Below are 4,452 nucleotides of genomic sequence, written 5' to 3'. Positions count from 1 at the left end.
TCTTAAGTTTTTTTCCTACACATCTTTAATTTTCTCATACACATCTTATTTTTTTTCCTACACACTTTCAATTTCTTCGTGCATATTTTTTTCCATCTTACACATCTTCAAACTATTTTTATTTTTATTTCAAAAGAGCAATCTTATAAATCTTACACTAACATATAATGAAATAAATAAATTGTAACTTACAAATCATAAATTTTGGATATTTATGCTTTGGGCGATAAAGAGATGGAGAGGGGGGGGGGGGGGGGGGTTGGATAAAAAAGGTGGGAGGGAGAGAGAGAGAGAGGGGGGATGGGCTAAGAAATTGTAGTATTTTTTCTTTATAAAAACTAGCTTTAAACTCGTATATTAAACAAGTAATTAATGAAAAATAATATTTAATATTTACAAATACAAAAAAACAATAAACTTATCATACATTGTTAAATGAAATTGTTGTGCAGTAGTGTTGAAAACAATTAATAAATAAACAATACGCTAGCAAGTTACTGTATTTGATGTGTGTTTTAGTTTGCGTAGTACATGGGTTTCAGGAATGATTACATATAAATAACAAAAACTAGTAGAAAATGATAAACATAAAGATGATACAATAGACGATAAAATTATCATATATTATTAATAATTTGTACAATTTACATTACAATTACAAAAACAAACACTACTTTAACGATTCCAAATTAGAAAAAAAATCTTTATATATTGTATTTTATGTTATATTGGTTAGTTTACACTGTTTATCACGAACCCCATAATATTATGATTTGAAAATCAAATCTTTGTAATATTGATTGGTACAGCTTTTTAAAACTTTTATAAAATATATTTTTTTATAAGTTTAATTAAGAATTATAAGAATAGTTATCTTTAATACAAATTAAGTATATATTTGTTTAATAGTTATCAATTAACAAAGAAAAGAAAAAAAATAAGTTTAGAGATTTAGTTCGTTTTAAATTATAAGTATTAACGTGGGAATGAAAAGTGGCAAAATATTTTTAATTTTTATTAGAAATTATAAATTAATAAGAGTCATTTGGTCATTTAAAAAATATTAACTATAAAAGTTGGATGAAGTAAGTCATCTCGACTGAGATAGCAAAAACAAACAAACCTTTGTACTAAAATAAAATTAACAATTTTAGACTAAATTAACAATTTTTACTAAACCATAGAAAAAAAAAGGTAAAACTCTTTTCCTTTGTGTGAAAATCTTGTATTCCTTTTCTACTTCTATGTTAATAGTTACATTAAGTTATATTAAGTTATATGCATGTGTCCAATATGCTTGACTTTTAGCGCAAACATATAGGTTTATAATGGTTGTTAAGCTAATATAAAACGACCTCAATTTGTTCTTTCCTATACTTTGTCAATATTGTTGACAACCACTTTAGCGACAATCACCAAGCTGGCAACATTCTTGACATGTTCGCCTACTTACAATGACACAAACGGACCGCACAAACCAAATCGATTCTCTTTGAAATTTCTTCCTAGATGGTCAAGTCTCAGATCGATAATCAACACGAATAAAACGAATAACTCTCGTTTATATTAATCAGAAAATATAACTTAAAAAACTGATTACTATATCTCAAACCCTAACTCGGTTTTACTCTTGATGAACCCTAACTCGGTTGCATCTAGATGAACCCTACCTCGGTTACACCTCATACTTCATAATCTATAATGTCTAGCTATAACTCGGTTTATATAGGCTAACATAACTTGTTAGTCAAGACATTACCAAATATAATAAAACCCTAATTGCAACCCATAAACCCATTACATCATTAATGAATCCCGTAACACAGTCACCTACACGTGACGAGCCTATTAAGGTGGAAATTATGTCCAACAGACGGAAACTTAGAATACGGTGGCTATATTAGTGACGAATTTAGATGTAGGAAGTGAGGAGGGAGGAGAGGTGTTAAAAGAATTGCCAAAGTGTTATGCTTAAGCATTGATCTTGCGTGGCCATTGTGGTTTTATTGTTCATCGTCAATGGTTACAGGAAGGTCAACTATAGGCTTCGATTCAAAATACAGTGAAATAATTCATTTAATACTAGTTTTCATTCATTAAGCGAAAACCCCCAAATCAATTCACCATAAAAACTTTGAGAACTGAACGTTATTAACAATACATCTAATCCTTGAATCGTGGATCTACTATGCTCAACCCCTAACTAATAAGTGATTTGAACATTTTTTTTTTTCAAATGCTTCACATAATAGTTCATTCTAGAACATATATTGAAGCTATATTAATGGAAATGGAAGATCTTCTTCTAGTCATTCTACTTTTGATAAAAAGAAATTAAATAAAAAAAACATACTTAATGTTAGTGGTGTTTATTGGATATGATAAAGGATTGTTCGGTTTATTCGGTTCAGATTTTTGGAATTTAAATTTTAGGACTTATCTAAAATCCGATCCAATCCGAATAGGGGTGATCCTATCTGATCCGAAATAATACAAATAACTTGAAATAAACCGTATAACAAACATTCAAACAAACGTCTAACTATATAAAAATGCAAAACCGGAAAATTAAACTAACCACACACATAGAAAAGTCAATCCTCAAACAAAAGTTGTAATAAATCCATGATCCATCATAGTTCTAAATTAAAATATATAGGAATAAAGCCACACTTCAAAATAATTAAATTACATGTTATTTATTCGGATTATTCAAACTATCCGAATTTTATAGAAATCCCTATCCGAATCTAATCCGAATCCTAATTAGTTATCCGGATATTCAGATCGATCTAAATATCCGAATAATAATTCGGATCAGATCATTCGGGTTTCAGTTCGAATTTTGTTTTTTTATCGGATTTTCTTAACACCCCTACTTCAGGTCACCTAACTCTCCAAATACCTTAAGAAATTAGGTGTCAAACATTCTCACCTCGAAGTTAATCAAAATAGCAGACCTATAATTAAGAGGCAGCCATGAAGCTCTATCGAAAACGCACAACATTGTGATAACAAATTTAAGGTATCCTGCTTGTTTTTTCAGAGGTAAAATATTTGCAGTATGCTGAACACATCTGCAGACATCTGTGTAAGAAGAGGTGGACCAATCCTCTGCAGTCTATAAGAAGAAGACTGTTTTTAATGTCTGCATACTACTAAAATAAACTGGTGATGATGTACGAACGATGGTAGTGGTGGTGGATGGTCGTAGTGGTAGTGGTGGTGGAGGATGATGGTAGACGGTGGATGGTGGGTGGTGGGGTGTGTTGGGGGTGGACAGTGGTAGTGGTGGCAAAGTGGTGGCAGACGGTGGACAATGGGTGGTGGTGTTTAACCCTCTACGTACCTTAGAAGATCTTAGAAGTGGATAAGCCAAGTCTGCACCAAAAGTAGTTCGCGCGGACGTTTTTTAATAAAACATCTTTGAAAAAACAAACAGTCTCCAAATGGTATTGTCTGAGTCTGGTTTACACGACGCACATAAAAGAGCTTGCGATTACCTTTTTTAGAAAAAGAAACACCACCTAAGTTCCGTGAATGTTTTTATGCATGCTTACTAATTTGATGCAAACACAAAGGTTTCAAGAATGTGTTTCGAAATAATGGTTAAACCATTGATGCCCATCTAGCTGAGTGCTTTTGATCTAGCGAGTGCTTTTGAAGGCAGCCTCGGCTTCAGATGCCGTGGACCTTCTAAACAGAGTTCAAAATATCATGCATAGCAATTTATCGGCTCATAAGAATCAAAACTTTGTTTTTAGTAGGATTGGGTTTGCTATCCAAAAGGGGGTTGCGGCGCAGCTTGTTGCCCGCTTACCTGCCACTTCATTGTAAATCGTTTGGTTGGTTTCAACGAATATAAAGATTATTCTTTTTTTTTAAAAAAAAAAGACAGAATTACAAATTTTGTCCTTTAAAATAAGACGAATTACGGTTCGTGTCCTTTTCTAAGTTTCCTTGCAGGCGGTGTACTTTAAACTTTTTTTTCCTACAAGTTATGTCCTTTACGCTAACTGGGTTAGAAAAACTCTGTTAAATCCCATCACGTGAGAAGCATGTGAGGGTAGTTTTGTCTTTTTGCCTACCCTGCAACAACTTCTTCTTCTTCTTCTTCTGTTTCTGTACCTTCACTAACACCATCACCTGCCATCACCCTTCCTCAACCATCACCCAACCTTAACCACCTGCCACAATCGAATCTAGCACCACCATCCCTAACCGTTCGCCACCGTCGCATCAAGCACCACCTCTCCGATTTGCTTCTAAACTAAGAACATCAGAAGTTTCACCCTTCCTCCGATTCACTTATTTCCCCGATTCAACCTACCTGCAACCAAACACCAAGCCGACCCTATGAATTCAACCACTGCCACCATAGCTTCACCTCCGGCGAGCCACCACCACTGTCTTCTCCGGCAAGCCACCGACACTGCCACCGGAACCACCATA

Source organism: Bidens hawaiensis, unplaced genomic scaffold (genome assembly GCF_021521415.1).
Source record: "Bidens hawaiensis isolate Kalapana, Puna unplaced genomic scaffold, B.hawaiensis_p1.1 tig00002477_1, whole genome shotgun sequence".
In the NCBI taxonomy this organism is placed as follows: domain Eukaryota; kingdom Viridiplantae; phylum Streptophyta; class Magnoliopsida; order Asterales; family Asteraceae; genus Bidens; species Bidens hawaiensis.
Note: the sequence above shows the minus strand (reverse complement) of the source record.